The 11,980-nt window shown below is 37.2% G+C and overlaps 1 long non-coding RNA gene across 1 annotated transcript in view; it reads left to right on the forward strand.

Moving 5' to 3' along the window:
* LOC124166677 overlaps positions 1 to 11,061 on the forward strand; it is a 211,329-nt gene extending 200,268 nt beyond the window's left edge. Inside the window, exon 2 of the long non-coding RNA XR_006866474.1 lies at positions 10,922 to 11,061. This is a non-coding gene — a long non-coding RNA (uncharacterized LOC124166677). The remainder of the gene's footprint in view (positions 1 to 10,921) is intronic.
* The last annotated feature ends 919 nt before the right edge of the window (positions 11,062 to 11,980 follow it).

The following is an 11,980-nucleotide window of genomic DNA, read 5'->3' on the forward strand; positions in this document are numbered from 1 at the left end:
CCTCGCCTCAAGGTCACCTCACCGGGCGGGAGGGGGAACCAGAAATACGACGTACGGAGATATTTCCCGGCATTCATATATAAGCATCGCGTTTTCGCGCGCTTGAAAATTTTCACTTTTCATTTAATCGCGAAAAATAGATGTTGTCATTTAAAAATCTAAAAGCGTGAAATACGTACTCCAGGAGTAATAATCTTTCGATTAAAGCAATAAAAAATAATAGGAAACCACCCTATTTAGATGGAATATATGTAGCTTATGATATTTCTCCTAATTTTGTAATGTTACCGTCCGTGGTTTAATATCATTATTTATTTTACTTCAATTTTTACCGTATTTATTCAGCGATATTATAGTTATCTATCGTCAAAGAGAAGATATCCAATTTAGACGTGATCTCATATGTTCGGTTATGTAAACAGTAAATGTGTTGGTGGGGGAAATATTGATGCCAAGATAAAAAAATTTTCATGAGGAGTCGTGAGGAGTTTAACATGGATCCCTAGGCCTCTCAAGGCGCGCATGCGCAATTCGTGTCATCTTGCTCAAAGCCATGTCATGATTGGGTTTTCCAGGCGAAAAAATCACTCGCTGGTCCAGGTCTGGAGGGTTATTCCGTATTCCCTAATTTGGGCTGAAACTCGGATGTCGTAACGGAGTTAGCCAAACACGGGCATTGTTTGGAAGTTCAGTAAGTAATCGCTTAAAGCGCTCGAGTGCCGGCTCACTTGAAGGGTTCTTTTCCATGTGAATGGGTCATTTCCATCTTGTCATCGTTGTTGCCTCGTCTGATGAGTGGCTCATTAAACGATTCATTTGAAGATCTAACAGCTCTCCGAATGTGATAATTTCATTTGGAAACAGAATTACCTCATGGCCCTAATGGCTTCTATTTTGAAGTGCACAAAAGGACATATTGTTTATATACATGATGGTAGGTCACAATACCGTCCACTGTAGCTCTGCATCTTTATGCCCACCGTTGAATGAAACCCTATTTACACTTGTTTTTGAATGAGTTAGTGTCTGAGGTCACCGACCCGAGGGCTGTAATTCAATCAGACTTAGCTGCGTTATTCGCATGGCTGTCTCAATTCTCCTGCATTGCGTTTAGTCCCTCTAACTCTGGTGGGCTTCCGTGTGATTTCCTTTCACTGAATCGCTTCATTGGTACGAATTTGCGGCGACTAATAGCATTTCTTACAATTCGTGGTATTTAGGTGCCACATCTTGTTTCCTCTGCCCAATCACAATTTTCTTGTCATTTCCGATACAATTAGTTTCATTTCTGTAGAAATATATTCACTGGCTCGCTGTTTCCCATTTTATTATTTTAATTCGTAGGATGAAGTGGTCGAAAAGTCTTTTTTTAAATTGTACATCTGTCTGCGGTGTGAGTCAGTTACTTAAAAAAATTATTATAATCTTATTTACTCCCAAATCGAATAAAATATATCCAATCTTCCAAATTTAGTATCAGTTTGTAATAAATGCTTATTCCAATATCAATCTTCATCATCATCATCTTCATTCTCATCGGTTGACAACAATCATAAGATTTGTTAGATGATGAGGCTCTCCATTCAGTTCTTCTGTGAGCTTAATTTTTCACATCTACGTATTCCTACTGTTTCACACCCCTATGTACCTGTCAAATATACTTCATTCGAGTTTTTCCTTTTCCATTCATGCCATACACTTGTCCTTCGACGATCATCTTCATTAGACTAGCATTCCACAAGATGCGGCCGATTAAGTTGTCCCACCTTCTTATAAGGCTTTCATGAGGCTACCCTTCTCTCCTACTCTTCTCATCTCCTCGTCATTGCTTATTCTTTCGATCTATTTGATCGCCATCATTCTTCTGTGGCACCAATTTTCGAAGGCTTTACCCAAGATTTCTCCATGGCTTTCACTGTCCATACCTCGCTATCATAGAGAAACATGTTTCGAATGTAAGTTCTGATTCATCGTTTCCTTACGTCTATGTTTAAATTTCCCGTTTTAAGTAGATCTTTCTTTTGGTAGAATGTTGTCTTCGCCTGGGCTATGCTACAATTAAGTCCTACCTTCCTCCTTCCACCGCTAGTTATTCTCCTTCCAAATAGCATAGTTTATTCACATTTTCCATTTTTTTTGTTTACCTATTTTAATGTTCGTCTTACTTCTTTCCATCTGCTGAATGCTAATATCTTTGTTTTCTTGTTTTCTTTGTGCTTATTTCCAGCTGATATCTACCTGTTAAATACATTTTAATAGCTAAATGTCATGTTAAATAAAAAGTATTGTGTCACCACGTCAATTTGTTTGGGTGGCCCCAACGTTTCCCGACCGATGCTGGTCGCTTTCTCAAGGAAATCTGATGAGGGAGGAATTTATATCCATATACATAGGTATCCGTGTCAGGGAGTTGCGGGAGAGGAGCGGAAGGTTAGAAGAGTAGGTTGTTGATAGTTTTTCCGGATTACGGATTGGCAAGTGCGACTTATTTTAAGGCCGGTGTCCCTCTTAAAATTATTCTTCTCCTTCTTTAGTTATTTCTATGGCCTCTCCGATTAGTCTCTGTTTGAAACCATTCACTTTGGCAACAATTAAATAAAGCTGGAGAACTAAATAGCATAAGGGAGCAAAATTATTTTTACAGAGAATTAAAGAGCTAAATATCATCCAAAAATATTATGTAGGAATTCAATTTTTTGTGATGAGGCCATCATAAAACACATCCTGGCCTCAGATGATTTCTGAGCCAATATTCCTGGCCATTATCATCGCTGGCGGTGTTCTCCGTGAGATTGAGAATTTCGCCGTGGAAGCGTGCAACCCGCTGAGCGGTTCGGAGAAGCCAGCCGCGGTGTCGTGTCACTAGCTCACCCGGCCACTGCCCTTCTCGAGAGCGCATCTGCTGGCATTTCCTGAGTAATGACTGTGCGGATGGCTAAGGAATCCCGTCCGTTCATTCATTACTCTTCTCCGTAATCAGAAGCAGTTCATACGTAGCCCTCGAATATTTTTTTTCTTTTTCATTGTTGGTTCATATCGGTTCGTTACGCATTGGGGTAATTTTATATCATGGCGAATGCCTTCTTCGTTTCAATGAATATTACTGCCGCACTCACCCGCGACACTGATAATCCGCCTTTCGGTTTTATGCATCAAGAATTTTTAAATCAATTGACGTGATATATTCCGAACCCAATGTGGTTGGGTTTCCATGGCATCCCGTTGAAAAATTCTTGAATCTATCCTTAGGTTTAATATTTGACGTTGTTACTTCTAATTAATAATTGAATGAAATATGAAAATCATGATTGATTGTTTTAACATAACTGTAAATAAAATTAAAACGTGATAGAGATGAGCAATTAACATGGTTAACCTTTTAAACCTTGTTGAAACACAGATGAAATATGCACGTAATATTGAAAACGTAGGAAAGAAATGGAACATAAGCGCAAATTTATCTGAACCTATGCGGATTTTTATGGGAATAGATCGTAATACCCACGAAGTACTTTTTACCTTTTTATTTAGTTACCAATTAGAATCCTTTTAAATGAATTATTCCATTCGCCTTCGTTTCGACAGTGACGCTTAGTATTATAAATGAGTTAGTATTCGCAATGGAAATAATGAATAAAAACTTAATGGTGTTTCCAACGGCTATCATCATCACCTTTACCAGTGAAACATTTCTGACATTGTTTGACGCTGCTCTCCGCTACATTTTCCGATCAGGAAAATCATTTCACATCAGCGTGGTTCTGCGTTTCTTCATACTTCATCCCTTGTTCCATTTATTTCCTCCTAGGCCTCCGTTTGCTGTTTTTTTCCATTGCTTTGTCCTTCCACCGTTTAATTATCCCGTATCTAACTATATTCTATGGTACCTACAACCTACATCACAATGCGGAAAATATTCTGTTGTAGTTTTAAGCATATCGGGACTGGCCACGGTGATAACTTTGCGGTAGTCGTCCGAAAGTCACAAATTATTTTATTTATTATATGTTTTTCATAACTTCCAAACTTCCTTACTCATTTATAATATTAAGAGTCACTATCGCAAAGAAGGCGAATGGAATAATTTATTTAAAAAGTACTCAAATAGGTTACTTTAGATAGAATGAAAGGTAGTAGGTCTTATTGTGCACTGAAGAGGGAAGTGCATGATGTAAGGGGAGGCTCCTGGAATTCTTCTTAAGCACTCCATGGAAACCTACCTTAGTCGGTAGAATACTTTAATAATAATAGGTTACTAAATAAAAAGGCAAAAAGTACCTAGTGGATATTATGATCAATTACCATAATAATAAGACTAGGTTCAGATTCGCGTCTGGTGAATGATTTTTTTCTCTGTGGATTATTCGCACAATTCTGTTGTAGTTTGTACTTGAGACTGATGACATTTACTGTGTAGGAAACTTCCAACGTTGCCACTTCCTCTGTTCATTAGTTCCCTGTAAATAGGTTGGAAGCCGAAGGAATGCAGACACGTGGCTTTGGTCGTCTGCCTGTTCCCTATCCATACGCGGTTATATATATTTTGTTCCGGCTTCAAGTTTCTTTCTCAGTAAGTCGTCTCTATTGATGAGTCACCTGGTTATAATTAAGAGAGGTTGTATCCTGCTGCTTCTCATAATCGTTTGTGGTCAACTTTATATTTTTTATAATTTTTTTATTATTTCAATTGTATGATAGTTGATGGGAGAAATAGTGTAGTTAATGTGATATTAGCGTTACTAGAAGGTTTTACCGAGGAATAACTGTTTCAAAATACGCTCTCTTTATTTCATTCAATCGATTCTCAGTCATACAAATGGGATTACCAAGCAATGTGTTTCGGAAATCGCTCTTTAATATTTGTTTGTGGGGTCATTTGGTGATACTTGCCTTTACGAAGAAAATAATGAAGATTAAATTTAGAATATATGGCCATTTTGACACAGCTGACTTGAGGTGCGCGAGGATATTAAATCACAAAAAATATTGAAAGAAAAAGAATATAAATTTTCCACGATTATGGATTATTATTGCTTCTTTCAATATGGAAAAATTCCACTCGATTACTCTCAGTTCCTCTACTTTTATACAAAAAAATAACTGTAGATTTAACGCCTGACTCCTTATTGTATAAATTCACGCGCCTGTGGTATAGTTTGGAGTGAGCTTTACCCATAACTATTAAATACGCATTTTCTGGTGGTAATTATAAGGAAAAGTATGTGTGTCTGTATGTTTGTATTGGGATCCTGTGCTTTTATTTTAAAAATTTTAATATTTAAATAACTTATTCTTATGACGTGCTTGAATTAAACGACCGTGTGCATAGAAATGGATAGATATGGAAAAGAAATACACAGACTTTTTGAACAAATAATGACGTTTGCAGTTTCAAAGTAGTCACACCCTGTGGTATGGAGGATTAAAACAAAGTAATCAACTCTCACGAGTGGTGTGTTTCATCGTTGAGCGGGAGAAGGATAAATGCGATAAATTCTCGCGCCCGGAATTGCACCGTAAATAACAGCAGTTTGCGTCGTGACACATTTAATGGCCTCGATATGGGTTGAGGAATGAAGGGAGGCGCACAGAGGTCTCTCTCTAAATAAAAACCATCCCATTGGCCGGACACCATGCTCACAAGCATCTTCTTTGTCCGCCTTCGACCGTGCAGGGTGACGTCACCGGGCGTATTGACGGGTTCCCGGGGACGGGTTGTAACTTCTGCCCCGCTTGCTGACGATAAATATGTCAGTCTAACCCTATTCGTCTATCCTTGAGTTTCTTCCCATCTCATCCTCCTAAATCGCTTTTCGTTTTTCATGTGCGTGATCGGATATGAAATATTTGATGTGGATTTTGGGGGCTCGAATGACTTCCAAATTATAACCACCATTTCCTCTTTGCAAGTGATACTAATTGGTGTTCACCACCGTGTCATTTAGAATGCTTCAAAGACTCCAATCTTTGCCGAAGTTTCCAGCTCCGACTCGGGTCACAACTATAAACGGTGATTTCCACACTTAAATAAAAACTCAACTACCGACCATGGTTTCAATACATTATGTCATTTTCTAGGTCAACCTTGAAAATGACAGAATATGTTGTAACCATGATCGGTGATTGAGTTTTGTACTATACTGTGGAAATTACCATGTGCATATTTTTCTGCCAATTGGAATAGGCAACTATGTTTCTCTCTACCATCATTTGCTGACTCCCTGGACTAAAAAGTAAGATATATGTTAATAAAGATGAGGTTTGCCGCAATTTTATCACTTTCTGTCACTTTAAATAGACAAGCATATTTCACTCTATCATCATTTGTTGGTTCCCTTAACTAAAAATAAGATATATGCACTTAAATGTGAGGTATGCCGTCATATTATTAGTTTCTCTCACGCGTAACAGAAAACTTCATTTCACTATGTGATGATAAAAGGAGTAGAGTTGCGAACTTGATTCATTTTAATCCCTGTATAACCTTAGGTGGTATCAATAAAGAACAAATACAGAAATACTTGAATGCATAGTATAAACGGATGTAAAAAAAGGCAAAATAAACGTTATTTCAACTAATATTATCCACCAAACAATTATTATTGTTATAGTATTCTACCGATTAAGGTAGGTTTCCATGGAGTACTCAAGAAGTGATCTGGGAGCCTCCCTTTCCTTCCAGCACTGCCTTCTTTAATTCACTGTAAGGCCTACTCTCTTTCAATCTATTTAAAAATCACCAAACAATAGTGTTTATCAAATGTGTGGCGCCATAAAGGATCTTCAACCGCCCGCATAGCGTATTGTATTATTTTTAAGTTTCTAGTATCACCATAGGAGCGCTGTACCGTCGCAGAAATATGGCAACACAGTGGTTTTCCCATAGGGTTATTAAAGGACTATATACTCTAAGGGTTTCCTGCCTGTTATCACTTTCTCAAGGGGATGAAAATCATTTTTATCAGGGATATATTGAACTTCCATTATCGATTTGTGATTGAGCCATTTCAGTCTTGGTCGCATGCGCAGAAGCCAAAAATCGCCCTCGTTTGTGTTTATTCCGATGGATCCTCGGCCACGAACTCTTTCTCGGATCGGAGGTTGTGGAGTTGCGAAATGCGTTTGTCAGTTTGTTGCCAGCTTAATAAACATTCGCCATCATCCGCAGTAACGGCCTCGCGAGCCCATTTCCTCAAATGCCTTCCGCTTGCTTCGGCGCCCTCTTCTGCTCGTTTGTTTCTTCGTCCTCGTCTTCCTCATCGTTGTTATCGGGTTCGCGGTGAAACAAACGTTTAGACGGTGCTTTTGGAGGGGTGGCCGGAACTGATTTTATTTGCAACTCCATGTCGTTCAAAACAAAAAAAGCAAATAGCATGGCGCTTGTCGCATGGTGTGCTCTTGTATTTTCCTTCAAGGATACAAACTATTGTAAATACGTCTTATTTACGTTTATAGTACACTGAGCAAGTCGGTATCATATGCGTGAGCGTTATGGCTATATAAGCGTGGTCATTCCCTTAATGGACCAATCCATTTAATGTTTTTTTCCTCTTTGGAGTTGTTACCGGCTTAAATTAAATAATCCTTTTAATTAGGCCAACGTTTCTGCATTTTTATGGTATCTTCCCAAGGATTATAAAGTTCAGCGGGTACCGTCAATACAAAATTAATATTGTCAACCATAACTCCGTGGGTGAAAAGGTAGGTAAAAAGGTAGAACTGGTATTATATCACATTTTCGCATTTTTGTGTTGAAATTTTTTAGTTTCAGTGTTATTGGCTTTGTTTTACGGAATTTCTTTATTGTCCTACTTACATTCTAGAAAATTGGCAAGGTGACATACTTAAATAATTTTTGTTCAATATTTAATCCTTGCTGTATTATGTTGTCATTGCGACTTAAATCTCCGTGAATTTGCACATTTATTAATCGATCCCGTATCTATTAGTGCTATCAGTTAGAGAGTTTTAGCTTCTTTAATAATAAAAATAATTGCCATTCTTTGGTGGTGCTAAGGAATTATGTTTAGGTTGACGAAATTGCACAGGAAACGTTCTATTATTTCAATACGCCTTTTGCCGTTTTGCGTCATCAGAGTACTACAATAGGCTCACAAAACTGATCTTTGCTTGATTTGATGGGGAAACTTGCTAATTTTATGTACAAAGAGATGCGTAGTTATTTATCGATTTCATATAAGGGATTCTATTCTTGATGCACAACATCGTGTTTGTCTTTGATATGCTAGCTTCTCTTTATTTATTTCGGTGACGGGCACAAGCAGTCTCCTTTACTCTAGCTATTTTTGAAATATTCGGTTTATTCAAGCCTTGCGAAGTACCCAATCCCCGTAATTTTTTTTAGAGACTCGGCACTCTTGCTAGAAAGGTTGAGGATTGACCTAGTAATTTTCCTTAATTTTCGTTAAAAAATTTCACTTGTTGCGATAACGCCTTTGTAAAAGGATTTTCCCGTCATTTTTCCATTTGGAGATGCGATGTGAATTGCTTTATCCGTGAGCGATTATTTTACACTCCCTTTCCATCAAGATAAAATGTCATGTGTCCGTTTTTTTCTCCTTTATTCTCAATTTGCAAGCTTCATCGCTGTGAGATAGGATAGATAGAGGGAGTTCAAATACGTTTTGGGGCGCATGCGAGGATGCAAAGGAATTACATCTATGATCCGAGTTGGTTACATTGTGAAAGTCACTTTTATTCTATCGTCCGTGGACCCCGTGGCTGGGCGTCTTTTTTTATGCATGGGATTCTGACCGCGTCGCTCGATATGTCGTTTTTGTGTGCGAACCCACGGAGGAAGCAGGGCGGGAGAGAGCCAGCCGTCGACTGCGCCGCTCGTATCGGGAATCTGATTCGATCTGGCATAAAGTGCGATCGCGGGGTCGATAGATGTCCCAGTGGGCAACGAGTCGTATTGCGATCGGCCATGGCAGTCTGTCCTCTTTCTCCCCTGAGTAAATATTTAAAAAAAGGAGTGCTGAACTAGGCTGCGCTGTAGCCGATGACTAGGGCCAATATTGGAACCACCTGGCGTAGGAATAATGTCTATATTTATTTGAAGAATGAAAAATATTAGCAATCGCGCACCTTAAAAAGTAGAACTTGTCATTTTGATTCCTCCTCGTTCGCGTGGGACCTACATTTAAAAGAAATTAATTTATATCCTCCTAAGATTTATTCCCATTCATAAATCTATTTTACCAAACAATGAAAAAAAAACACAGGAACATCGAAAAAAAAACATAATGCTTGAAGATACTCGGTGATGAATTGCATGTAAACTTGTTAACCCCTAGTTTAAATAACCACACAAGGAAAACATAAGTTGAAGCAATTTGCTATAACCTGCGCATCAAATAAAAAATTTGTCATTTTCCTCTAACAATAACATCTGCCCTTTTTATGACTCACCACTCGACTGCTCCTGCCTGGGTTTCACGTAAGTATAATTTCAGGGTCTAAACAGGTTCAGCGTTCATAAAAATTTCGAACCAGGAATGTATCATCTTTTCTGTCAACAATGGTATTCTTTTTGCTTCCAACATTTTCAGAACTTCAGAAAATATACATGTTATCATACCGTGTTGAAAGTACCTTGGAGCATGGATAGTTTATTAAACAATTGAAAAAAGATATCCGGTCAATTGTAAGCACCCTTACGTAGCCGCGTAATACTCCTGCATAGGGCGACTTCTGGGGAACTCCTTCGCGTTGTGAAACAACAATCAGGAGTTCAGATTAATTCGCAATTCTCATGTCATGACAGTGCCCCCAAATCGCCTGCCTCTCTAATTAGCAGCGTCATGCATGGCATAGAAGGCATGTAGGCATAGATGTATGGTTTTGCATGCTTAAGTGATTAATTATTTGTGTTTTGATTGAAAATTTCATTTTATATTGTGTACCTAAGTGTCATATGCCTTGATTTTAACGGGGTAAATTGAGCTTAAATAATTTAACTAAACTGCATGTTGTTGTTTTTTGATTTTTTGCTGTTGAATGTATGCTCTAACAATAGTAAGGAGGTATTTACATGTATTTAATTGAATTCGTTTTGGTTAAATCTGTTTACTCCATGTGGTACCATAGACAAAATGAGAACTCTGTATTTGACATTTTTATATTCGAACTTGCCCATGTATATCTCATTAGGTACTGTTGGCTTTTGTTTTGTTATCTTGGCCTAATATTTGGAGTTCACCCAACCTCAAATTTAGCCTAAAATGTATGTATTTACAGCCATCTCTACAACATTCTGATGCTAGAAATTCTCTTGACCCTTCCTCTGTTTTCTTTTCTTCTACAAGTTCCTTAGTTCAAGCCTCATTTAGTATTTTGTTTGGAAAAAATTAATTTAAAACCTAATTCGTATGATATGGTAATGCCGCTGCCTGTAATTAATTCTCTCCGTTACTGTTGAACTTTATTTAAACGACATGTGATGCTAGATAGCTTGGTATAGATGGTAATGGATGAATGAAGTAAGCCAGTTCTATGATTTTAGTTCCTACTATCTGTGTGTATGTGAAGCTAATATAATTGTATTGTGTGTAAATACCGTGTAAGAGCGTTTAAATTTTTTAATAAATTGTATTTTTTCCTTATTTAGTGTGTTTTCTGTTTTTCTAGTATTTGCTTGTTTTATTGATGCCTGATTGGTTACCTAACTTTTACTTAACATTAATTGGCTAACCAGCTAAGAAAAAAATATTTTTTTAACAAGGGGAATGTTACAGTTTGGTTTCTTTAAGTTAAACACATGTAACACATTTACAATTGTTTTTATAATTTATTTTCCTTGGTTTTTTTAACCCTTCTTTTTGTTCTTTATTACTTTTAATTTTTCCCGGATGCATTTTTAACTCACAATAGTTATTGGGGCCTTTTTACTTTTTTCCAGCTGCATGTGGTGCATTTTGTGACGTAGTCGATGACACACAGGTGGTGCCTTTGGTGTTAAGAGAGTGTCCAACCTTGCAGAGAGCTTCCTGTGGGAGACTGACATGTTATAAAAATGCCTTTAAAATCTCTTAGGACGATTTTTAAACAGAAAAACTCAGGTAGGATAAGATCGAGGTCTCAATAAATAACCTTGGCTAATATTATGATTTTTCCACTCTAAGAAAGCTACGAAATAAAATATCGGTATAATTATGTGTCGCATCAATCGAGATTAAACATTTTCTTGATGATTCATGTCGCCAATATTGTGAATAGCCATGTATTATAGCTATTTATAATAAATCGGTTACTCAGCGAGTTAGAAAATACTATTTGTTACTTTTATATTTTTTCTTGGTTAGGTAAGTACACAAATATGAATACGATTGATCACCTAATGTGATTTTAAAAATTTTAATTGCGTTATAATTTACAATACATGCTACATTCTTTATTTTTATCAACCGCTATTTTATTGCCGTGTTATATTATGACTGGCAATATAAATTGCAAGTGTTCTGGTGATAGTTATGTCGCCTCGAATTTTATCGTCAGTCCTCTGTGTAGTTTAATTATTAAAGTGCAATGTGAGATATGATTTTTGATTTGGGTCAATGTAATTATATGTGGTCACCGAAACATTGATATTATTATTCACGCTCTTGGTCCATAACTCTGAAATTATCTTTCTTATCCATTCTTACTAACTTCCCTTTATCACATTCACGCTTCTCTTTGCGAATCGGGTGCTTTTCGTATTGTTACCCACTTTGGTCTCACTGTCTCCTTTCCCCTAGATAACAATATCGCATGCATTGCATGTTTGATTTATGTTTGTGTTGACATTATATATTTATTACAGCATGTACTTAAAACACTGTCTTTAATTGAAAATAATACTATAACTATATGTTTTACCCTTTTTATGATATTACAGTGAGGGAATAAATCGTAACACGCATGTAAAGGACGGAATATTCCATCCTATATAGCTATAGTACTTATGGTATTTTAGGAT

This window comes from Ischnura elegans, chromosome 10, assembly GCF_921293095.1.
Source record: "Ischnura elegans chromosome 10, ioIscEleg1.1, whole genome shotgun sequence".
In the NCBI taxonomy this organism is placed as follows: Eukaryota; Metazoa; Arthropoda; class Insecta; order Odonata; family Coenagrionidae; genus Ischnura; species Ischnura elegans.